General features: G+C 38.4%; 1 long non-coding RNA gene across 1 annotated transcript; it reads right to left on the bottom strand.

Moving 5' to 3' along the window:
* Positions 1-180: 180 nt before the first annotated feature.
* On the bottom strand, positions 181-5,337 carry LOC309493400. The gene is made up of 3 exons (XR_014203907.1): positions 5,321-5,337; positions 4,043-4,127; positions 181-305 (listed from the first exon to the last, which is right to left on the bottom strand). It is a non-coding gene; the product is annotated as an uncharacterized lncRNA (long non-coding RNA).
* Positions 5,338-27,528: the final 22,191 nt, after the last annotated feature.

Below are 27,528 nucleotides of genomic sequence, written 5' to 3'. Positions count from 1 at the left end.
AACAACCCACTTAAGTGTTGTGTAACCACAGCTTGTCTACAGCATCTGCAGAAACAGTCAAGGATATTGACTTTCGTCAAATGCGCTCTCACTCTTGTTTGTCAGCATTGATTTGAACCCCTCACCTTTGCTTTTCACTCTCGTTCCATAAACCGATTCTAAAAACCCTGCATAAAGATCCTGTGAGGTGGCTGGCTAGGCAGACGTCCAATGTCTTAACCTTTCCAGAAACAAAAGGAAGCTGTCCACTGGCATATGCAGTCAGCGGGTGATGCTGACACGGTGCCAGGGCGAACTAGATCATTCTGGAAGCAAAAAATAATTTTGAACAAGTCAGAAATAGGTAATTCACAAGGAAATGTTAGACTTTTGAGAGCAGAGAAGTCTGCGGCCTTCTACATTAAACGTATTATGATTCATCAAATTATGATTCATTATATAAGCAAAGATGGAAGGAAGCCACCCACTTCTTAACCCTTTAAAGCCTATACTTTTAATTATCAACATGACCAAAAGTTTGCTGAAAAACCTGTTGGACACAATCTATTACATCTATTACATGCTTTCTGTCGTCTGATTGATAGTAAAAAGGCCTTTTAGTGTGATTCTCAAAGTTCATGGTACACATGTTTTGTTTTGTTTTGTTTTTTTCGCTGTGAAAATATAATACCTTTTATATTGTTAGTAATATTTCAAGATGAACACTTACTGGAATGATGCAACTTTTCCCAAAATCATTTTGAAAAATCATTCAAATGTGAGTTTCAAATAGATCAGGCTTTTGATGAACGTTTATTTGTTCATCTCTCAATCATCATTGTATGGTATTGCATTATATGTTTTACCCCCCACAGTTAAAACTACAGACATTTGATCATAAAACTTTAAGCATTAAATATAATCTTACTAAGACATATTATTGGAAGATAGAGTGACAGCTGATATTTATATGCATTTTACATAAGTAGTCTTATATATTGTTATAAAGATCCTATTGATTTACAGTTTTCCTCCTCAAGTTCCATATTCACCAAAATCATACTGTATATGAGCATAAAAGCCTGATGGATCAAATATTATACTCATAAAAAAATGCAAGATTTGTCTAAAGATTCAATAAATTGTTCCATTAATATTATTTCATATGTCAGGCTTTACAGGGTTAAAGAGATGGTTCACCCTCAAATTAAAATTCTGTCAACATTTACCCGCCTTCATGTCATATTTTGAAAAATGTCTCAGCGTTTTACTGTCTATGCAATGAAAGTCAGAGGTCGAGTGTTGTTTTGGACCCCATTGACTTTCATTGTATCTACAGCAACATTCTTCAAAACATCATCTTTTTTTGTTCTGCAACCTCTTTTCCACAAAAAATGGAAACAGTCTATATATAGAGTTAAATATGTGTCATGTAAACTTTTTCCAAAAGATTGAGATTATTGTGGCAATAACTTTCCATGCTTTCAATTTCAAAGTCCCTTTGATTATTTTCCGTTTGCTCAAAAGGAAATCATCACAAAATCTCATCAAGTACAGAACGGGAGAATCAGATACGAAGCCACAAACCTGCAGCCATTACTATTATCAGATATTCACAGTTTGATAGTTCCATCAGGCGTGGCGGTGCTCCAGGAGCGGGCGAGCATAAAAAAAGGATGCCAACCGAATAGACAAAATAGATTTAGGATGATCAAGAATGTTTTCACACAGACTTGATGATCATCACAAAGATAACAGATTATGACACTCCCGCTTTGATTTATTCTGCTTGTCTTCACCCCAGTGGGTAAATTAAATAGTGTTATCACGTTATGCCAGTGGCAGAGCTACTGCAGAATGATTTGCAAACTTTCCTTTGAGACAATTATAGAATATGGCAATCCTTCATTGGCTCTACCGCCAATGTAGACAAGAATGAGTAATTATGCCCTGGCCGAGGGACTGAATAGGAGAGATAGGGCAGGAAATGAAGAGGAGAGCATTATTTTCCAGGCTGATAGTGCATGTTATTGCAATGATAATTGAGAGTAAACATTTTAGTAACACACATTGGCCTGTGTGCTGATGCTGTGTGATTTTGTGCATCCACATCCCCTGAGTATCGCTGAACTGATGACGAGACACAGAATAAAACCCGACGGTGCACTATACGCACAGACATGGCTGAGTGTTAACTATCTAATCAGATACAACAGAGTGTCACTGAACACTGAAAAGATTTGGGATTCTTCACACTGACACAGAACCGACTGAAGGTGCCTTAAATGGACTATCCTCAAGGAGATTAATATTTTCTTTGTGATAAGGTTACTAGAGGAATTGTTGGCTATAGTTCTTACGGAAATCATTTTGGCAGATCCTCAGAAAATGATCGGGTTTAACTTAACTTTATTTGGCAACACTTTATTTTACAGTGTCCTTGTTACGTTACATGTAACTAACCATGTAGTTAATTAAGGTTACTTTTAAATTACACTGCAACAAGGACATCTTAATAAAGTGTAACCCTTTGTTACATTTACTGACATGTTGTTACAGTGTACATACACTGGTTAGTTGCTTGCTTCTTGTAATTTGGGTTAGTTACACTAAGGGTTGGTTACTTGTAATTATGCGTAATTTACTGTTATCGCTATAGTAAGGACATGTAACGTGTAACTACGTCACGCTAAAATAAAGTGTTACCGATTATCTTTTTGAAATTTTAAAGGGATTGTTTACCCAAAAATGAAAATTCTGTCATTGGTTACTCACCCTTGTGTCGTTCCAAACCTGTAAGACTTTCGTTCATCTTCGGAACACAAATAAAGATCTTTTTGATGAAATCCGTCTTTCTATCACAAAATTAAAGAGCACTTTTTAATTGAATAGTTAATTGTAATACAGTAATCTTTTGGTAAAAGTGAAAATTGGCAACACTAATTAATTTTAAAATTCCCATCCAAAAACAAAACAAAACAAAAAAACAATGTATCCAAGATTATGATGCAAAGAAAGAAATTTACCTAAGATTAAAATGCACTGGATAGATAGTAGGTGTTGAAGTAATATTTGTATCTGTTAATGCATCAAGCTTCATCTTGAAATATCTTATGTAGAACTTAGATTTGGATGGAAAATTACAGCAGTATAAAATCTGCATAGTGCTGTAATGCGTGCCCTTGCTATTTCTCCTCCACACCTCCAGAGATCCTGTATTTGGAATTGTGACTCTTTTTTGACTTCATTTCCTGTATGGTACCTTATAGAACTCATGTAGCCCCGCCCCTTTTCAGCGCTGCGCTTGTTGTCTTTTTTTCTTCCGGTTTGTTTTTCCACAGCAATCTTACGTATATTTATAAATGAACTGCTCGTTTTAAAATCTTCCTGGTCTACTGACATTTGTTATGACATCCGCTTCAAACATTACAATGCTCACGTTAACGTTCGTTAACTCTACAATAAGTAAATCCACTTCAACAGCCAATTACTCAGGACAGCGATGCTATAGAAATATACAGAGCTACAGCAAAACCAGAAGTTCAAAGAAAATATTATAAAGATGACTGCACGCTTGTTTCTCTGACGCATAAGGTCTATAAAGTATAGAGCACATGTTCTATCAACTGGTTGCAAATTATTGTTGTTTATACGCCATTGCTAAGTTTCTAACTTCCATTTGATTTCTGCCTGGTTTGATGACTTTAGGTTTGTACCTGCTGTTTTGGATTTGTTTGCCTTTTCATATTTTGTGTGGAACCTTGTTTGCTTCTCATATTTCTCTTTGTGAATTTACCTATTGGATTGTTTGCTGATCTTCTAATAAAATCTGCTCATGGATCCTCACTAGACTTTTGTCTAAACTGTTACAAGCCTGTAGGCCCAAAGCCACTTTAAAGCATGCCTCCAAGGTTAGCAAAAAGAAAAGAGTAATGCTGCAGTACACAGGGAAGAAGACCAGATTTCCAGTGAGTATTTTTATGTCATTAGAGGGGAGGCTTCACTAACTGCTAAACTACACCATCAGGGTAGCTTGATAGATAGGCAAGGTCCAAGAACTCACTGATGTGGTCTTCGAGGGAATGATCATAGTGAGGAGGAGGCGAATGGCTGGAATATCCATATCAGTCTTCTCTAGGTCCAGGATTCTGTAATGTCCACATGTAAGAACAGTCAGTAACTGGCTATTAAGGCAAACAGGCATTCTTACAGTTTTTCACCCCTTTTTGCCTTTAGCTGCCACATAGATTTGATTTCTCCATTTACCTATTTCAGTGATATCTGAAAGACAGATTGCTTACAGCACCTTTAGCCATTTTAAAAGCTTTATTTGTGCACATGGCGGCAGTATAAGTGATGTGATGCCTGCTAATGTTTGTCTGATCAATGAAGCAGAAGGAAGAGATCAGTCCAACGGTGAAGATGAAAGATCTGACCAGTGAGCTGGAAGTTCAAGTTATTAATGGATCTTACGTGTATGCAAATGTGCCCACAACTATACATACCACTTTTAATTTCTTGATTTTGATCACTTGAAAAGAGCCCACTCTCATGTCTCTATGACACACAAGCCCTTAGATATGGCTTGTCCTTCTGTGTAAGTCTAAAGGTTTTCAGCTTGTTTTATCATCCACAAGGTGAAAATAATAAGTCCAATCACAGAAAATATACATTGCAAATCTCCTCAACCAACTGCATGATTTGAGGTGTTGTTCATGTTTATAACACAAATGATGCTGAATGAGTTATGCACAAAGTTTTTATGGAAACACTTACAATAAGGTTCCATTTGTATAATTATCTGCATTAGTTAACATGAACTAACAATGAAAGATACTTTGGTAACACTTTAGTTTAGCGTCCAATTCTCACTATTAACTAGTTGCTTATTAGCATGCATATGACTATATTGGCTGTTTATAAAGCACGTATTAATGCCTTATTCTGCATGACCATATTCTACACCCTTTAATCCTACCCAATACCTAAACTTAACTCCAACCTTACTAACTGTTAATAAGCAGTAATAAGGAGTTTATTGGCCAAAGTCGTAGTTAATATTTAGTAATAGTGAGAATTGAACCCTAATCTCAAGTGTGACCGATACTTATAAAGCATTTATTAATCTTTGTTAATGTTAATTTCAACATTTACTAATTCATTATTAAAATCAAAAGTTATATCTGTCATTATTATTTAATTGTCCTGAGCTAACATGAAATATCAATGAACAGTTGTATTTTTATCTAACATTATCAAAGATTACTAAATACTGTAACAAATATATTGCTCATTATTAAAGTTCACCCAAAAATGAAACTTTTAATCAGTAATTACTTACCCTCATGTTGTTCCAACCCCTTAAGACTTTCGTTCATCTTCGGAACACAAATTAAGATATTTTTGATGAAATCTGAGAGCTGGATCACTCCTTCATAGGCATCTAGGCAATTTCATTCTGCCGGTCCAGAAAAGTTAAAATAGTCCAAGTGACTACAGTAGCTCAACCTTAAGTTTATAAAGCGACGAGAATACTTTTTGTGAGCAAAAAAAATAACAAAAATAACGACTTTATTCAACTATTCATTTTCTTCTGTGTGGGCCTCTGACGTGAGTTCACGAGAGCGCCACGACTCATGCGCGAGAGCTGAGAAGATGACGGAGATGGGTCTCGATGTAGTGTTTAAAATGGTTCTAAAGTGTACGCTTCCTGGATGTCCGAATCGTGAGAAACCAACGAGAAAACGTAAAAGTGCCTTACCAATGCCGCAAAATGAATGGCTTACCTTTCACACTTTCCCATCAAATGATTGTGAGCGTCATCTTCTCAGTTCTCGCGCATTCTAAACCTGTCAGAGTTTCTTTGTTCTATTGAACACAAGGAAGATATTTTGAAGAATGTTGGTAACCAAACAGTTGCTGGTCCCCATTGACTTCTATAATAAAAAAAAATAAAAAAAATACTGTGGAAGTCAATGGGGACCAGAAACTGTTTGGTTACCAACATTCTTCAAAATATCTTCCTTGTGTTCAATAGAACAAAGAAACTCCGACAAGTTTAGAACGAATATCCATTTATTGCAACTAATAGGACCTTATTGTAAAGTGTCACCGTTTTATACATTGGGCTAAATATGAACAATATTAATGGTTGTTGTGTGGCATCACCAGAGGGTGTGTATTAGACGTGAGGTATGACCCAGCAAGGTGGTTGGTGCCCTACCCCTTTAAACTACGACTCCCAGAATCCCTTGCGGTGAGGCCAGTTGTGTGAATTTTTCCCCCCAAACCACTTCAGCGGAAATCCCGCCCTGCAGCCGATTTTAAAGTCTTCATTGGTCATGTCAATCACTGTACTGACTGCCTACACCAAACACTGATCCCTAAACCTACCTATCACCGTAACCTAAACCAATGAAATCAATGAAATATCCGCGGAAAAAATCGTGCAGGCCAGTTACAAGACGGCCGACCAGAAAGAACTGCAAGACCAAAAAGAACTGCAATTCCCAAACTTCCACTTAACGAGGGGCAAGGTGCGGCCAATGAAGATGATAAATATAGTCTGAATCCGAAATCGACCCCTACACCCTCAAATAGGGAGTTATTTGAGGGGCAGCCATTTGTAGTGGTGTCTGAAACCATAGTGGACATTATTGAGTGCACTTATTCAATCCCACATTGCACTGCAATAACGAGTGGACAACCGATGTACGCTCAACGGCTGTCCGAATTCGCTCACTCCTTTTCATTCAAGCCTTCAAGTGAACAGAATTTGTGGACTAACGTAGTGAATAGTGAATGAGGGTTTAGGGGGCGATTTTGGATTCAGTCAGACACTCTTAGTCTTTGCACAGATGGTTTTATTATTGGGTTCTATTGGAGAAAGTGTTATTGCTAACTTGGATCACGTGTGCCTTGATAACCAATCACATTACAGCTTTGGCATCATTGAATTTTGATGCCGATGAGATGAGAAGTGCCATAAACAGAACATAAACTCTAATATATCAATCCAAAATGAATGTTTAAGATTAGCCAATGGGCTGTCGAGTCATTAAATTAGCTGTTTTCCAACAAAAGCGGTTTATTCAGCGTAGTGAAGCCTCTCCTCCATTGATATCCATTTTAAAAAAGGCTGTTTTTTTCCCCTTTTGGAGGCCATTGGAGCAGCTAAATAAGAGTAAAGAACCCTTCTTTTTTGTCTTGAATTTGATGACGTTTGTATTCTGACAGAAGCTGTGTTGCTCTGCCTTCCAGTGAGTCACCATACAAAGATCCTCAACCCCACACATTACATTGTCTTAAAAAATTCTGACATTAAAACAAAACATAAGAAAAAAATTATTTAACCCTTACATTATATTATGTTCTCATTATAATCAGCATCCAGTTTCTCAGTTGAGCTATTTTGTTCTTTCAGGGGCTGAATTTTTTTGCAAATGGCAGATTGATTGAGCAATTCCCTGAGAATGGAACCTTAAACTGTAGCTTTGTGTTTTCATCAGGTTTTCAATAATGTAATTGTCAAAATCACTGGCATTTAGTACAAGTATACTGGACACAATCCACCTAATCATTTAATCAGACCAACACACACACACACACACACACACACACACACACACACACTCACACCTGCTTCCACTGCTGCCACGCAAGATATCATAGCCAGGAGCCTTGTCTCTATTTAAAGCCTGAAATGTGAAGCAGTCGAGCATTCCAAAGAAACATTAAAAGAACAATCCTGTAATGGGCACAGCCACATCCTCTAATCTCTGAACCCTAGCGTACTGTGGGGATCTATAATGAGGCTCCGTTAGCTGCTTCTGGCTGTGAAGAATCGCTGTGTCTCCTCCAGCTCACTGTAAAACAGATTTTGGAGACTATAGATCTAATCTCTGGTTATTTTCCACAAGCTCTGCTCTTCTCGTTCAGTCGCTGGGAGACTTGAAGAGTACGGCTCAAGAAGAGGAGTCATTAGTCGAATTGCCTAATGTCACATCCTGTTTTCCTCTGCACTGATAAAACGACGTACTCATCGTGAACGTTTGAAATTTGGGTGAATGGAAATTCAAACCGCCATACTAGTTCACTAATCAGATAAAAACAGGTAATTTGCATCTCATTAATAGATTGTCTCTGGGAATAACTAACATAGTTGCTGTTCTTGCCAATCTCTTCCGTTGAGAACAACATTAATTAAAAATTAATGAGTGTCTCAATAGCACACAACAATATTCCTGAAAGTGCAAACAAAGCATGCAATAGTGTGTAATCAGGAGTCGCTGGAGAGAGCGATTGGCTAAAGAATACGCATTGAATCTTCTACGTATTGTATTGTAAAGAGAAAAGAATAGTCTGAAGAAAATTTGAGTGGTGCTTGCTTATGATGCTAGTGAATGTGGTTATTATAGATCGTTGTTTGATGCTTGCATACTGGCCCAATGTTCTCATTCCTAGGTATGACTTGCATCCCTGATTTATCTAGATTTGATGTAGTATGGGGTTTTTAAGCCTGTTTTATCATCTGGTGGGTGAAAATCATAAGTTTGATTGCTTAGAAAAATAAAAGCACAAGTATTATCATCATGCAGCACAATTGACCTATCGGTAAGCCCCTCCCCTTGAACGCAGATCATCCCATGGCAGTTGAGTATCAGTTGCACGGGGACCAGAACTCGGACATCTTTAGGTTTCAGCGGCATAAAGAAACATTGGAAGATCCGAAGCTCTCATCTGTTTGATGATTTTTATGCTACAAAAATGGTACAACAATGTGCCTGTGGGTACTTGTAACACTGATTCCAGGTATCCTGATGGCCAATGGAATTTATTTTATTCCATTTCCTAAACCCAAACAAGACAGAGCAAATGTCTGCTTTGGATTAAGCTGTGTATTAATCCAATGATGTGGGTGAAGTAACCTGGTTCCCTAAGGATTCAACCCCAATCCCAATGAAGATGAAAACGTTCATTTTCTGGTTGTCATATCCTCATTAAATTACAATTAAAGTTAGTGAGTCCATGCTAACGTACAAACCTAAATAGCTTACTATTCTCATGTCATGTACAAGGTCAAAAACACATAAATGAAGGTCTACATTTCAGCGCCTCTCCAAATGAAACTGGTTATATGTAAATGATTTAATCTTATACTGCGGTAAATGAACAGTGTTGCTCCTGGATGTTGTCATCTGAGATCGTGACGACCGTAACATGAGGATTATCGTGCTTGCATTATGATCTATAAACCCTTGCTTCCAAATGAATCTTGTTACTCACCATATTTATTTAAAAATCTTTTATATATCTTTACATGGCATATTTAAGTTGCACATGAATGCTCCTCGACGAGAGGTGGTCCTTCTGTGTCCAAAATGTATCAAAAACATTTTGGGACAAGGTTTTCACATTGACAGTTGACAGATATCAACTCCATTTGTTTATCCGAGTTAGCAACAGTAACTAAGGGGGGCGGGGCTTACCGATAGGTCAATTTGAGTTATCATTCATGTCGTAACACAAACTGCGGTAAAGTTACACACTAAAGTTTAACACTTAGGATAGGGCATCGAGTTACAGCTTCGAGATGTTGGCTATTTGTATATCACTGCATAGGTATTTCAATCTTCTTTTTACCCCTAAGCAAAGAAAGAAAAATTACTTTGGTGTTAGTATATCAGGCCTTAATTCATTCCCTGGTTTTAGTTAAATCGTGACCACACAAATTACTTAACAGTGGTTACAAATTCTGGCTCGACACCAAAGCTTTATGTTGTCAGAGATGATGTATTTGATCTTTTCATAAAATATCGCAATACTCCTTAAACCTCATCACCTTTGTTAAATCATGAAGCACTCTTTTCATACACTGTTGTAAGCTCTTCTAGCTATCATAACTATAACTGTGACTCATATTGTTTGTATATTCTGAAGAGACCGAAGAAAAAGTAACAATGAATCACATTCACATGCACACTAGAGAGACTCAGATGAAACAGGAAGGCGCAGTGTACGGGTGGGCGCATAACCCATTTCGGTCCTAACATCATGACTTGGCATGAGAAATAACAAAATTGCATATTGGAAAGAAGGACCTTGATATTATAGCACATCCATCCCTGATGCTTCAATAGTGTAATTCAAAGGGTTCATGATATGTGGAGAACTGTGTTTGTCTTTGATTGTTGCAGGAACACAAATCCATCATTTCTGTACTCTGGATGACCTTTGGCCTGTTATTGAACATCCAGGCTTATTTTTGGATCAGTGGAAATGATGCACAATATGAACCATACATGTTATAAATTCTTTCATTTTTCTGTAAGATTGGCACTTATAGGGATGGCAAGATGCCTGCTTGAGTTGAGCTAATCAGATGCTGTCTCTTTTCATGGGCTGGAGAATGATATGGAGAGAGTGATTATATTGTGATTGGAAGGAACTGAACATGTAATTTCCAATGTATCCTGAAGTGTATTTGTGTGTTATTTACCTTGAGAATAGGGTGTGTAATAATAATGTTGTTATTATGTATTGCTTTCATCTGCACTGGGATAATTGACATGCTCATAAAGCTGGATCCATTACTATGATTAAAAAAAAAACATAGTTAATATAACAGTAAGTTGGTCCAGATAGACATGGAAAAACTACAGGAGAAGAAATTGCTAGTGAATGTATTACAAATAAACCCCAAGTATAGCACATCGAATTTATGAATTAGAAAAACTGAAATAGTATTTTCTTGTTAAATGTACTCCAATAATCGTTGTTTTATTTACAACTTTTTACAGTGTACAGTTGTGCTCATACGTTTACATTCTGCATCAGATTTTCCCCATAAGTTAACAAACTACTTGCAGAATCATTAAAAAAACAATAAGAGATGGAAAAATCTTTATCAGAGCAGTACTACAAAACAATAACAATAAAAGATCTTGCAGATTCTTTAAGGGGTGTGTGAGGAATGCAAATTCATGCATTTGCATAAGCGTAAACAAATCCTATGGAAATACTCATATTCAGCCATCAGTCTTTTTTTTGTTTTTTTTTGGTCTATTTAAATTTTTCCCAGTGTAATCTTGATAAGACTGATCTCCTGTTTCAATTGAAGGTCACCATAGTGTTTGCTTTCAGATATGCAAAAAACAACCGGCCTCTTGTGGACAAAGCAACTGCCCAGTTCTGCCATTTTGAGAATATAGAAATGCAAAATAGAAGCAAATTATTATTTCCATAATGACCAACGCAATCTACCAACAGTAGCGCAAATTAGCGTCTAGTTTAAGATTTTTGGGGGCAGTAAATAATGGTGCAAATACCAATAAGTTGACGAGCGCAAACCTTAGTAAATCGCGTTGCGTGATATAGACTAATACTCTCCTCCCATACAATTTGTCTGAAAGGGAAACTCCTACAAATGCATGCAATAAAGGTCAGCCGCAAAAATAACCCTGTCCACACCTTTTGAGCGCTTATTTTTTAATAGTGTCAGTAGCTGGCGCAAGCTGTTAGTAAATCTGGCACTTAATATTTTTAATCAGCAAGAATGCATTACATTGATCAAAAGTGACAGTAAAGACATTTATAATGTTACAAAAGTTTTACATTTCAAAGAAATGCTGTTCTTTTGAATTCTCTTCATCAAAAAACAAAATGTATCATGATTTCCACAAAAATATTAACCAGCAAATACTGTTTTCAACATTGATAATAATTAGAACCATTATTATTAATTGAGCATTGCACCAATAATAATTTAGAAGCAAATCAGCATATCAGGATGATTCTGAAGGATCATATGACACTGAAGACTGAAGTCAAAGACTGGAGAAAAATCCAGCGTTGCCATCTCAGAAATGCATTTTAAAATAGAAAACAGTTGTTTTAAATTGTAATAAGCACAAGAGAATTCTTTCAAAAAACATTTTTAAAAACACCATAATATTCCAAACTTCTGTCCGATAGTGTGTTTTTTTGTGAGTCAGTGCAGCTGCTACACCAACACCCCTCGCCAAACCACACTTGCAGAGAGCAAAATGAAATTGGCCACAGGACATCGAGACTATTTTTAAGTTTGCACAGTGTGTTAAACAAGCCTTTCCTGGCCTCTGCTCAGTAGTTGTGTGGTCCCTAGTCATTTCACAGCCAAACTACTGCAGCTTTTTTCTTGCCAGACTACCAGCATCTGCCCTCTGTCCCCTCAAGCACAATATGTGGCCACACAACTTTTTAAACTCTGGAAGTTTTCTTGTTATGCCTCTCTTTGGGTCTTGACACTGACTGCCAGTACTTTCTGGAATTCAATTCTCACTGTTCCTGATCATTTAAAGGTTTAAAAAAAAAAAAATATATATATATATATATATATATATATATATAATTTAATAATAATAGTAAATAATATATATATATATATATTACATTTGAAAAAATATATTCACTTAAGCTGTGCTGTTATATGTGTCATATATACTCTATGTATATGTGCGTGTATGTAGGCCTATGTGTGTTGGCAGTGTGTGAGCAAAACCACCCTAGAATGATAAAAATCCACCCAGTGTTTTTTTTACAATCTCAATAAATCATAAGCACTGTCTCAGAATGAGCTGTTCTCAGATTCTATAGCCTGGCAAGCCAGACCTACATCAAGATGTTAGGTCTGGCAACTCACCATAGACACGGCTCAATCCGAGGGGCGGGATAAACGGCTGTCTTTCAAATTCCCTCTGCACGCAATAGGACAGCGCTTCAACCAACCAGAGCGTTTTCCCAACAGCGGAGCTAACATTAGTTGATAGATTCAACTTTTGAATCTGACCGGCAAAAGTACGAACACATCTTCCTTTTTAAGAATGACTTAAGTTCCGTTCTTTGCTCTTTTCTCAAAGAAAAGCTTAACTCCAAGTCCTCCAGAGTCGCGGCCAAAGCCGATTCGAAAGACTATTCTCCAGCAGCAGCTCTTCTTTGTTTTCAAGTAGCAGGGAACCGTCGCAACTCTGTCGTCATTATGTTAAGCCGCCCCGCCTACTCTACACACGACGTGATTGGCCTGACCCAATTTAGGTTTTTCCAGCACGAAAGTCAACGGAGAGTTGCTAGACTACCCTGGCTGCAAAATACATTTTGCTGCCGCTAGGGTGCGTCTAGATTTCTAGGCTACAGATTCTATGCAATGTGACGTAGAATTGCACAGGCCCCTCCCACGACTGTTGATTGACACTGCAGTTTGAGCATAGACCCACCCTGAGTGAGCGGGACACAGTCCTCCATTGTTTCGACGCTTGAGCAGCTGTAGACAAGAATGTCTTCTAAGCGATTGAGGTGTTTTGTTGTTGGATGTCAGAATGAACATATCAGTCTTCATTTACTCCCGTTGTTACTCGAGGATGGATCTCACCAACTGTTCATGATCCAGCTTACAGAATCCTGAGCGACAGGACTAACGTTACTGATCACGGCAGAAATGAAAGTGAGAGCGCGCACTTTATGACAGCTCATCGAATAGTTTTACGGATTTACAGTGTACCAGTTTATTAAGCACAGACTGAAAAGGTGTGTATATATTTGTTTACTGTTAGTTGTAACGAGTGTTTTGTGTACTTCGCTGTGTATGTTCCATGCTAATGAAATGGAGAGAGAGAGAGTTTATGGATAAGACTTTAATGCTTGTCAGCAGCCATGTCACCCTGTAGCCCAAGACCGGTTGCCCACTGAAGCTAAGCAGGGCTGAGCCTGGTTAGTACCTGGATGGGAGACCTCCTGAGAAATCCAGGTTGCTGCTGGAAGAGGTGTTAGTGAGGCCAGCAGAGGGTGCTCGCTCACCCTGTGGTCTGTGTGGGTCCTAACGCCCCAGTATAGTGATGGGGACACTATACTGTCAAAGAGCACCGTCCTTCGGATGAGACATAAAACCGAGGTCCTGACTCTCTGTGGTCACTAAAAATCCCAGGGTGTCTTTCGAAAGAGTAGGGGTGTAACCCCGGCATCCTGGCCAAATTTGCCCCTTGGCCTCTGTTGATCATGGCCTCCTAATCATCCTCATATACTGATTGGCTTCATCACTGTCTCCTCTCCACCAGTAAGCTGGTGTGTGGTGGGCGTTCTGGCGCAATATGGCTGCCGTTGCATCATCCAAGTGGATGCTGCACATTGGTGGTGGTTGAGGAGATTCCCCCTTCCATGTAAAGCGCTTTGAGTGCTGAGAAAAGCGCTATATAAATGTAATGAATTATTATTATTATTAATGCTCACATCTTATACTGTGTTTATTTAGCTGCTCTTACAGTATTTTCTGGAGTAAAACTAACGCTTCATCTTTTGTGTGATGTACAATAAACTTAATTTAACTCATCAGTATATTTTGGTCATCATTCAGACGAGGTCTGCTACAGCAGGCTTGTATTAATAGTGGATAAAAGCAGATGACAAATAAGTTATAACCATAATTAAGCTAAACTATACCTGTTCTATCTCCATACAGCATATATTCTCTGGCTCTGTGGGCATTATTGTCCGACTCCAAGTCAAAATGAACACCGCTACTGAGAGTTTCTCTTTTGATATTATCAGATGAGATTGTCCTGACCAGAGAATGTCTAATAAGGCGAGAAGTTTCACTCTCGTACACTTCCGGCTTCTGAACTGGTTGCAGTTCCACTCTTGTTCCATATGAGGGTGCTCACAGGACGAGTGCTCTATGTCATAGGTCTATTACTCTATACCCATCAAAATCCACTTTTCTCAGGATATAATTTTTTGTCTAGTAATTTGAATGTTGTATTCAAAAGGAGATGCAAAGAAATTACACATTGCTGGGTGTTAGATTTTTTAGAGTCACTTATTTGCTTTAAAAAGTCTTTTAAAGTGTCAATGATGTCATACACATCGTACGACCAGAGATACTGCTTTACGGCAATCCTTCAGTCGCTTTGGTGCTTTCGCGCTCTGCACTTTCTTTTCTCTCGAGGCATCGACAACACAGCTGACACAGGTAAATACAAGTGCTAGACGAGTTTTTGTTTTGTTTGTTTCTGGTCCCGCTTCGGATGCCACGATGGCATCAAGCGGTATCTCTGGTCGTAATCAGTCCTTCACTGACCAATCAGCGTTCATTAGCAGAATGCTAGCGTGTTATGGGCAACAACAACTCAACCTGTAATAAATCGAAAGGACATAAGTACTCGTTCATTCAACTTTCGACCTATAACCCATGTTGAACTTGCAAAACCTACAATCAAATCTGAGATTTCTCAACGGCAATCGGGTGAAAGAGACAAATTTAGCCGTCTAGCTCCATAGACTCCCATTCATTTTGCGCTCATGGGCGATCGCCCCCAGTGGAACTCTGGTGGAACTACAACCAAAATTCGGTACAATAGGGAGTGAGCAGGCTCTCCGTAGACGGACTCTGGTCCTGACTGAAGCGCGAGCTCGTGAGGCTCCGCCCTCTGGGCCGGCAGCAGCTGTTAATTTGCATTTAAAGGGATACACACTAAAACAGCACTTTTTTCTGAGCCCCAAAAAATTACAATTTAAACATGCTGTAAAAAAATATCTGTTGGGTATTTTGAGCTAAAACTTCACATACATACTCTGGGGACATCAGAGACTTACTTTACATCTTGTGAAAGGGTCATAATAGGTGCCCTTTAAATGTAACTCTACACCTTTTAGCCTCATTTTGTATACGTGGTTCTATGAATATGCAAATTAGCCCCGCCTCCACTCGTTCACACCAGCTCAGAGATCCACTCGTTGACGATCACGCATTGACCTGATTGATAGTTTGTGACATCAGAAACAACAGCTATTTCAAGAGAGTCTTTGGTTCACTTCCGTTTTAAGGAGAAAACACTCAGCAATGGCGCTGACTTATGAATTTGCACATGATTTGTCTTAAAGCATATTAAAAACACCACAGTCATACAAACAACATTAAAAGATTGATTTTCACTACAGGGGGACTTTAATCGGAATATTTTAAAACGGACATGTACGTAAATCTATACTGATTCTCTAGTTTGTGACTAAGTCCAGTAGATCCATTGGAGTCTTAAAGTCACCCTGAGGAATGAAGAGCCTCTTACTAATCAAGATCAGTGGAGAAGCTTTTCACACAATCAGGCCTTTCTCACGTTTGCCTTCAGCTTCTCATTCTTCCATTTAAATGAGCCAAGGTGTGGTGTCTGATTGGCACAGATTAGAGAAAGCAGACAAAGATTCTGAGGAGAGAGTCTTGAGTATCTGAGTATCCATTCATTGCATTTGAACCCCTGCGTTTCCTCCATCTCCTCCTTCCCAGCAGCGCCTCCTGCTCTCACTATACAGTGCTCTTGCTGGAAGCCAGTGCCAGTTCTTATGTAGTAATCCAAGGAGATTTTCTTTTCCTACCGAGTCTGCGACACAGCTGCCATTGTGGTTTGCCTGCACCCATTCACGCATTTCAAAGGGAAATGTTTGAGTTTGCTGATCTCAGGATTATGAAGTGCTCACACCATACTCTGCTCAACCTGTGAAGTGAAGTTATGAGGAAAGAATAGCATCTAATTAGTATTATGGCCATGTGCATTAAACTGGTGTTTTCGATATGATAATCTTCCTCTCTGTTATTTTCGATTCACTTTTGCCTATGCTCATATTCAAACCTAGGACAACACAGCAACTGAATTATGTACAAGTTGAATAAAGTTTGAAATATAGGTGGATGCTATGGGAATAACAGCGTGAATTTTTTACCCAGGCTCATTGGAAATATGTGACTGAATACTGAAATGAGGGCGAGAGCTGTGACCCAGAGTTAGGCTGGTGGAGAGAATCCCAATGAGCCTGGGTTGGACTTGAACTAGTTTCATTGTTGTTGTTTTGGGAATTTTTAAAGTTTGACTGCCTCTGGTCTCTATCTGCTTTTGTATGAAAAGAGCAGTGTGAATATTTCACTAAATCTCTCTGTGCTCCCTGGAAGAAATAAGCTACATTCACGCTGGGTTTTGTCTCTGAATCGGACTCTATTGTAATATATTACTTGTTTACCCTATTCAACTGGTGTCTTGCTTTAAGTGAACTTCTCCTTTAAAAGGTGGGTTTCTAATAAGAAACAATAATGTAGAGCAGTTTGTCAGATGAAGTAAAGCTGTATCCCGGTGTTCATCAGACTGTCTGTTTTTGTCTTTGGCAGCTGTGAATGCACGGACAGAGTGCAATGTAACCCAGGTGGAGACGCATCATTCAAGGGACATTAAGCAACACTGCTGCTGACATGTTTAGCACATCTGAGGGCCCGCTGGCCTCCCAGTTCAGTTGACGAACACACGCTCTCACACACACACACACACACCCAGAGGGGTCGTCACGCGCTTTTCACTCTCTCTCTCTCTCTCTCTCTCTCTCTCTCTCTCTCTCTCTCTCTCTCTCTCTCTCTCAAACACACCTCAGAACATGAGGGCTGGCACCCCTGTAGTCCCACTCTTAACCCTTCCAAGCTGCTTGCTGGCAGAAGAAACTCTGTCACATTGCCTGAAGAGGAAGAACAGTTCATTTCCTCACAGCAGCTCTGACACTTCCTTGTGGATCAGATGGGATTTTTTTTTTTTTTTTTAACAAAGTCACCTTCATTTATATCAAAGCATATAAAAAAGCATGTCAGAAGCACTAAAATAAAAACACCAACTTTGTTTGAAAGACTTGACATTTAATTAATTTCTAGTATTTTAAATGTAGCCTAATGTTCATTTTTTGAAAAAAGAAGACGATTTAAAAAATATATATATTAAAACAGAAAGCAGTTATTTTAAATGGTAATAATATTTCACAATATTACTGTTTTTACTGTATTTTTGATCAAATTAATGCAGTCTTGGTGATCATAAGAGACTTATTTCAAAAATATAAAAAATCTTACCGACCCCAAGTATTTGAACATTAGTGTACTAAATTGCTTTACAAATGTGTAATTACAAATATATTTCAAAACATGTCAAGTTTTATTGAAATGGTATTAAAGCACATTTTTGTTTACCTAATGAATTAATTTAGATTTTTTGGCTCATAGGGTTATATTATCTCAATTTAGTGTTTTCTCTCAAACACAAAAATGTCTGATTAGTAATGATTCATGTGATTAATTAATCCGCTTATTGTGTAATTAAATCAATTAAACTTTTAAATGATTGACAGCCTTTAAAAAAAATCTGAAAGCTAAATTGCTTCCTTTGTACCATTTACCAAGGGCATTAATGGGAAGATAGGACAGGCCATGTTTTTTATGCGACCCAGCAGGATGTCTTCCACCTTATTATTAATCAATTAAATACTATATTCTTCACATGGTTAGGAACCTCTCATCAGTTACAGTACACCATATTCATTTCATAGTCCCTAAAACGAACAGAGAGCAAAATGCATAGTTGTCATATTTTCAGGGGTGGAATACTATAATTTACCCTTGACTGTGCTAACTAGGGATTGCACAGACTAGTCGAGTAGTCGAGAGATCGACTACTTGAGCGTGCATTAACCATAAATTTATTCAAAATGGCGAACGTCACCAACAGACACCACACATCAGATGTGTGGAGGTATTTTATCAAGGATTACAAAAATATTGTAATTTGCCAACTCTTTAAGGGGCCGTTCACATATCGCGTCTAAATTGCATGAAAAGCGCGGCCGCGCTGCTTTCTCCTTCTGTCCACTAGCACGTGCGCTGCCGTGGCGCCTGTCGTTGCTATGCAACCATGAACTGCGCTCTCCATGATGATGAGGAAGTATCAGCAAAGGATTACTTGATTTCTAGCCCTTGCATTAGATTTACTACTACATATATTTATGGAGATGAGAAATAATAACCTGCCCTGTACAGCTATGATCAGCTGTTCGGCCGAGCTTTTGGAAAGACCGAAGCTGATCGGTTGGTTTTTGTCACATGACCTGCATGCATTCTGAAAAGTTAAGGTGTTTTCATCTCGCCGCTAAATTAGGTTGTGTCGCTTCCATTATGCTTACACCTACATTTGAAATAACAAACTTGAGCGCGCAAAAGACGCGATATGTGTACAGCCCCTAAAAGCGGACATTAAGTCTGAAATGAAAGGCAAGAACAGCTATTTATTTGGCTTTACTCTGTTACATGAGAATTAAAATATGTAGTGTCATAATTATAATGTTTTGAGTTTACTTAATTGTTGCATTTGGCTATGAATTAATAAACATTTATTGATAAGAACTATTTAGTGGTTTAGCCAATGAACCACCAGTAGTCGAGTAACTCCAGTATTGTTTTGATAAGAAATCGACTTGCAGAAATCAGTAGTCGTGCAACCCCTAGTGCTAACCCACTTTAGCATGCTTTCTTTCTTCTCACTCACTGTCACAAGTGACAAGAGACCCGACTGGTGTGAGGGTGAAAGTACTGGTTTCGATGGGCAGCCTGGGACAGGGTTCTGCTTACCTTGACCTCTTCTCCTTGCTGCTAATTCCAGCCATCTGTGGCCGACTCTCCTGCATGACTGCCCTGGTCCTCTGTTGGCATCATCTGCCTCACTGGACAGATTTTCTAAAGAGACACAAAAGAGTCGAAGTGTTCGCCCTGCCCAATTATCCACAGCGTCGAGTCTGTGCTTTGTGGTATGAAATGCAAATAGCTTCCACCTTCTGGAGATTTGACAGTTCCCATTTTATTCTGAAAAGTAATCTCCAACCACTTTAGCATTTCAGTCATGTACAGTCTACTTCTACCACTGACGTGCATAGATTATTTAATGCTCCGCCTTTAGTCTATTCCTAATTAGATGAAGGTCATTGAAGGCACACGTAAGTACATAAATACAAATACAAACTGATCTTATTGCTGTTTTGTTTTTAAGGAGGCTGCACATAACTGTTACATATAACCAGTATGAAACTTGAAACAGCTTTGGCTTAAAGGCAGGGCTGGTGATTTGTGACTCGAATTTATGCGTTTGTCACATATCAACGGCGAAATTAAACTGCAGCAGTCAGGTGGTACAGGTCAGAGCTCTTTAAGTTGTTCATGTTCATTATTATTGTAATGTTATGTGCTTTGAGACATGAGGTAGTTTAACGCTGTCTCTCGTGACACTTTTGTTTGCTCCCTGATGTATGCGTTCATGTGTTTTAAAGAAGGCGTGACTTTGGAGACGCTCTAAAGGGAGGGTAGGATCTTGCGCTTCCAAAGCTAGCTCGCTATTGCTAGCCTCTCCGAAAATTGCTTGGGATTAGATCAGCCAATTATGCTTCAACTGTCTTTGTCCATACAGTGGCAATGAGCGGGGTCTAAAACAGCACTCATTGACTTTCATTGTATGGACAAAAAATACATTTTTCAAAATATCTTCTTTTAAGTTGCACAGCAGAAAGAAAGTCATACTGGTTTGAAACCACACGAGGACGATTAAATGTGAACCTTGTGAAAATAGTGTGCTTGATTGTAATTAATCAAATCTTAAAAGTATATTTAAAAACTGTATTTACAGATAGTATAATATAAATAAAATAAATGGCCCCTTAAGTGTACTTAAAGAGAGTTTCATGTTTCATAACACATTTAAGTGCACTTTGTAATAATGTATACAAAAAGTGTACTACTTTTTCACAATCCCTTTAACAATCTCACAAATTAACTCTGAAGAGAGTGAGACAAATTAGTGTTATGTGTTCTGAGTGGTTCTGAGCGATTGCCAAGCTGTTTTGTTTGTTTGGGCGTTGATAGATGGTTGCTTGTCAAAAAAGTTAAAAAAAATAATATATTCTGGTCCCATGTGGCTCAGGTCTCTCATTCAATGTAAGTCTATGGGATTTTGGGGCCAATTCACTGCCCACAAGCCAAAACATAAAAGTAATAACAGCAGACTTCTCCTCAACAAGCTGCACGATTTGATACTGCACAAATGGTTTGAGACGAGTTACGTGTCAACGTTTAGTACTGAACAAACCCCTAACACGTGTATAAGCAATAGTAACCCTTACGGAACAAAAATATTTGGGAATATACTGCAAAATATAATGCAATATATTACATAATACATTTCCATATTATGGGAAACTAGTGTTTATATTTTTCAATATACTGCAATATATGCACTGGCCATGTATGGCTATATATTAATGAATCTCAAATATTTATAAATGAAGACAAAAATAGCATTATTCACGAAGTTTTATCCTTTATTGTGTACATATATTGCACATACATGTGCCCATATAAACGCGAATGTATGTTCACTATATATACACACATTCAAGGAATGAGTTACATCAGATTTCTAGTTCCCAGCATGCTTTGCGTCTGACTGTTAAAGGAGACTAAATGTTAAAATGAAGTGTAATTTAATGTATTTTGCTCAGTATAAATATAGGGAGATATCAGGGTTTTTAATGCCCTATTATTATTTTATTTAAAAAGGTTGTCTGGTATGTTTGAGTTTTTGGGGTTACCATTGGGCTGAAGAGTAGAGCCTGTGGTTCGGTTGACGATTGGCCGAACGTCATTGAGACTGTAATTATTACTATATTATAAAAGTAATGACTGTGCTATCCTCAATACAGTGATAGACTCTTGGCTAAAAACTTAAGTACATTCAGGTGTCCTTGTGCTTTTGTCAATTAGCTTGAAAATATTAAACAACTTATAATGTAAAAAAAAATAAAAATTAAGAAATATATTACATTATATATTTCTCTATAAATGTGTTTGTTGCATGAGTAAATTTATCTGCAATATATTACATGTGCAAGTACCATATCTGATCTCATCTATATATTTTGAAGTATATTACTGAATATAAAATTACATACATTATGATATATTAGTAAATATATTGTCACATATTTTTCAATGTATGAAAAGCGCCAATTCCTTATGTATTATTCAGTATATTGTAAAATATTAACACAATATATTATTCAGTATATTTTCAAAAATACTGTTAAACCATTTAATATATTGATAATTCATATATAGGAAATATATTTCCGTTCCGTAAGACAAGAGTGATGTTTGCCTTGGAAAACACCACAAAATAAGTGACGTTTTTGTGTTGTGTGAGACACAGCATTGCGCGATTAATATGTCTCAGAACAAGCAGGACATAATGGTATTACAACTTGGCAGCACAGTCAATAAATAAGTCCTGTAGCGTGTCTAAGTAATGGCCCGTGAAGAGTTTATTGAGTCTTACACCAGTCGAGCAAACGAGAATAGCAAGGGCATGCAGGCGTTTGTTTGTGCATATTAAGATTCTCTGAAATGTGGCAGCCATTAGCCTTTCCTCGGTAACTGATTACCTATCAACTGATGCGTCTTTGTCAAATAACATATCGCATGTAGAATACATTCATAAATCATCTGTACCAAGCATTTGCTGTCCTTTATCAAGGGCTTCCTGATCGTGATCAGTGTGGACAGAGATCCAGATATAGGAGATGATGAAACTGGGAAATGTAATAAATGGCTCCATTTAACACCGAACGAATGAATCAACATCTATGGCCTTGTGAGTTTCCCAAAAGTAATTTGGGAACCTTTTATAAATGGAATTGAACAAAATAATAAAGTAATTAACAAACCATCACTGAACAATGCAGAAATCTATTTATAAATGTATTGTGTGTGTGTGTGTGTTCTCCATTGTCTGGTGCTTTACTTGCAGATAGAGCATAACTAAATCTATTTCTTTCCGGCAAGTATTAAGAGGATATGAATGCAATATATAAATCATTTGTGGTTATCATCATCTGATGTTCAACTTTAAAAATATTTTCATTAGTTCTTCCCATTTCTGCTTACAATGAGAGTGACTTTAGACTTGTTCCATGATCTGATATGGCATGTTGTCATTATAACAACTAATTAAACTCAAGTACTTTTGGTCATCTATTCAATATTCGGAGTGTTCTTTCAAGGCTCCATCCAATTATTCACTGGAATAAACTCATTTAGACCTTCCTTCAGGCCTCTTATCTGGAATGTGAGGAAATCTGTGAAACTTACACCAACATATTGTATAATTATGAAATCAAACCTGTCCTCTTACAATCTTTTTTTTCTTTTTGAAGGAGAAAAATTTCATATTTTTAAATTATCTGTGAGCCCTGTACAGTAACAACCAGAATCAATTAATCAAATTAACCCCTAACCCAAACAAACGTTGTTTAAATAGCAAATGCATTTGCGCCCATTTGTGCGCCTATGGGCGTGCTGGTCTGAAAATGAGGTGTGTTCTGGCGCATTGTTGGCACGTTGCTATTTTGAGGCAACAGAAATAGACTGTGCCATTGACCAACTGAAACCTGGTCTAAAGTCAATGGCGCAATTTATTTATTTTTGTTATTTAAAGAGCGCGTTAGCAATGTGTGCCTAGAGGCGGGTCCACAACGCGCGTACACTCTGCTTATTACACACACAAGGACGCACAGCAGCACACAAACATGCCAAATATTTAAAATAAAAGGATTACAATGTAAAATATTATTAGTGTGTACATAAAGATATGGTGGAATCCGGCTTGTCCTATAGATGGTCTGCTTGCGCACTTTTACCTTGCGCACGAGGTTCCATTTGCCTCTGGAGACGCGTTCGGTCTTTCCACTATCAAATTCCGTCATGTAAAGCGAATCCGCCATGGCGCGAGTGCAACTGGCATTTAAAGGGAATGGGAGATGAGACTCTGATTGGTTTAACGCACGTAAAGCCCAAAACACACCCATTACTCATTAAGAGAATAGGGACAACCCTTTTAGACCATGCACCGGGAGCACCGACCATTTTTCCCCGTCGTTAAACTAGCAAAAGTGGATTCGGACACGCCCTAAGTGAACTTGCGCCCTGCGCTTTAGACCATGCGCTTAGATTGTTAAAACAGGGCCTCTTAATGTATAAACACATATTTTTTCATGACATCAACATTACAAAAATAAAATAAAAAATAGATGACATGTCTATCTTATCTGAAAATATGCAAGGCCTAATCACTGACCAGGCATATGCTGTAGCAAAATTATGACAAATGATGTTGGTATTCGTGAATAGTTAGAGAATAGTTTTTCAGCCTGAAACATAAATATTTTGGAGATGGTAAGTTGGTACAGTTCTGGAATACAAACTTTCATGAAAGTTTAGGACAGTAAAGCTAGAACAGAGGTCAAATTGAGAGCAAAATGGTAACACTTTTCAATAAGATCTCATTTATTTTAAAATGAACTATTTTAACTAAATTAACTGTATTGACTAACATGAACTAACAGTGAGGAATATTTTTTTTTTTCATACAAATGAAACCTTATTGTAAGTGTTACGAGTAAAATAATATTTTTCTTTCTTTCTTTTTTCATTAAGAAGATGTATTAATAGCTGTAAGTCAAGACTTGGCCAACGCCCATGAGGAGACAACACTCCTAGTGAAGTGAGCCCTCACTCCGAGGGGGCAAGGCACGTCTTGAGGATTGGTATGCTAAGGCGATGGCATCCACTATCCTGTGGGACATCTTTGCTTGGAGACAGCCTTTCCCTTCTGCTGACCTCCAAAGCAGATCAAAGAGCTGCTCAGGGGCACAGCAATGCAAGGGCTGGGTCTGCCTCCTCCGGGGGCAGCGCTTGCAAGTTCACCACCTGGTCCCAAAGGGAGTGGTGGAAACTTTGGGCACATAGCCAGGCCGGGGTCTCAAGATCATGTGAGAAAAGACTGGCCCGAACTCAAGGTACGATTCGCTGCCCAAAAATGCCTGCAGATCCCACACCCTCTTGTGGAAGTGAGCACAGTCAGCAGCACTGTCTTTTGAGACAGGATATGATATTAGATTGACCCTAGTGGCTCAAAGGGTGCTCTCTTCAGTCCAGAGAGGACCACAGAGAAACTCTTGGTAGGCAAACAGGTCTACCTGTGTGTCCCTGAATTTACTCCAGACCAGCTGGACCGCTTGGGGATGGAGTCTCCATTCTCCCAGAAGCGTGAGCTGTCATGAGAGCGCATCGGCTGCATGATTTAGCTCACAGTAAATTCGAAAGGGGTGGAGCGACCTGAGCCGCTGCTGACTCCAGAGGAGGAGTTTTGACATGCGAAGTGAGCATACACCGCCTTGGCGGTTGATGTACGCAACCATCGCTGTGTTGTCCACGTGGACAAACACATGCTTGCCCTGAAGCAACAGCCGCAACCGGCGCACGGCAAGGTTCCCGTCCAGGATCCCAAGGCTGCTTGCCCATTGCATACAGCGCCCCAGCCCATTGTGGAGGCATCTGTTGGAGCAACAACGTGCCTGGACACTTGTTCTAAGGGCACTCCTGCCTGTAGAAAGGCAAGGTCTGACCAATGGTTGAAAGTTCGGTGACAGATTGGCGTGATGGTCACACCGAGTGTGCCATGGCGCCATCCCTTGGGACTCGGCTCATATGCATCAACCCGATCAGCGTTATCGCGACTGCAGATGCCATACGCCCCAGGAGCTTCTGAATTTTTTTTCAGTGGGACCGCTTCCGTCTTCCCCTGAATGTATTGAGACGCGCCGTCATATTGACCGAGTCCGATTCCATACCAAGAAAAGAGATGCTCTGCACAGGAGAGAGCTTGCTCTTCTCCCAGTTGACCCGAACCCCCAGATGGCAGAGGTGCCTGAGCACCAGGTCCTTGTGTTCACACAACAGATCTCAAGGGTAAGCTATAATGAGCCAGTCGTTGAGATAGTTCAGAATTAACTTAAGAGGTTTATTAAGGTTTTAGACAGATGTTTGACATTGTTGGCATGCAAGGCAAATTTTATGCTGCAGATTGCAACTTCTACTACCTGTAATACCCATTACTGCTTTTACAATAGCTTCACTAGCAATTATAAAGAGGACAGGGGAAGGGGAGAACAGGGAACGCTGACTCTAGTCATAATAAATGATATAATGCAGTTTACATAAAGAAGCTTGACCCACTTGCATTTTTACCAAGTCTTACTTTGATAAGTGAGATTTAAGATACAGCCATTAAACCCCACGAAGGCCTTCTTCAGCATCACTGATAGAGAAGCAGTGTCTGATTTTCCCTTTTCATGATAAAGAACATTCTGCACTTTTCAAGTATTATGAAATCGCTGTCTGGGGTGAAATGCGTTCTGTTCTCTCTAAATAGGGTAATGAGCCTCCAGTCTCCTCTTCAGCTTTACTGAATATACTGTCTTTGTGTCTGAATATAAAAGGCTGATAGGGTGCATGTTTTCAAAGTTTCTGTTGATTAAAGCCTCTCCCAGAACAAAAGGGAAGAAGAACTTCAACAATAGTCTCATCCGTTTGTTTGAGTTTATTCTGACAAACGAGTACACTTCCTGCTGTCCTCCCTTGTTTCTAAAAAGAATGTTTTATCCAATATATAACTTGTTAGCAGCTCTACTCACTGACAGTGCCTTATATTGGAACGAGCAGAACACATTCTGTTGGGCATCAGCACAAACATCCACTTTTTATAGATGTTTAATCTTAAGACCCAGAAATGTCAACAGTTGAACAGAACCGAATAATTTGAGGGTTTTAAAGACCTCCCATGTTATACAGGGAGTTGTTTTTAGATGGGTTAAATAATAACTTGCTTCCCTAGGACATACCATGCTAATCAAAAATTGCATCACAAATTACAGTTTGCTACACTTTATTTTGATGGTCCACTTTAGATATTCTACTAACTATAAGTATAACTACATGCCAACCTTGTAATAGACTGTTAGTAGTTAGGTTAGGGTTCGGGTTAGAATTAGTTGATATGTAGTTGCAAAGTCACTTATAGTCAGAAGAAAAATATCACAAGGAACATATTTAAATGTAGGATTTGTTATTCAGTAAAATTGGAAAATGTTATAAATTTTTAATTTCAGCAAAGAAATGTGCAAGAACAAGTGCACAAATTCATGATGGTTTCTGTTTGACTTGCTTGAATGCAAAATATATAAGGCGTTTTGTTTGTGTTGCAGAGTCACTAAAACCTGTCAGTTATCTGAAATGCCACAGCTACTAATGATGGAAAATGCTATTTCAAGCATGGCTTTGTTGTGTATTCAGTAAGCGTCCCTTTAGTGCTGGCCTTTTATTAGCATGAGAATAAAGGTAAACAGTTTGTGGATTGACGGCACTTTCTATAATGGGATATTGATTGAGACATTATAACACATTCAGTGTTTGAAACTGAGAAATGGAGTCGACACTAATAGTTTTGTCGCAAGAAATAAAATCAATATTAAGATTTAGCATTCTATTTTCATTAAAAGTGACATTTACATTTTGCGCGTCATGTCTAGTCTGGCAGCAAAACAAATAATTTATCATTTAATATTAGCATGTTCATAAATGCTACATATATTGACACATAGCCTATGCTGTGTAGATGATCGACACGAACAAGGTGATGAAGAGGAAAGTCTCTTTAATTAATCCACAGCCATAAATCCAAAACAGAGAGAGAACTAACACACACGTAACATAGACAATACTCGACAATGAACACAAACAGAACTGAACTTACAGTTTTTCTCAGTCGCTTTGGTGCATTTCTCACA

This window comes from Leuciscus leuciscus (genome assembly GCF_965113295.1).
Source record: "Leuciscus leuciscus genome assembly, chromosome: 2".
Taxonomy (NCBI): Eukaryota; Metazoa; Chordata; class Actinopteri; order Cypriniformes; family Leuciscidae; genus Leuciscus; species Leuciscus leuciscus.
This window is presented reverse-complemented; position numbering and strand designations above follow the sequence as displayed.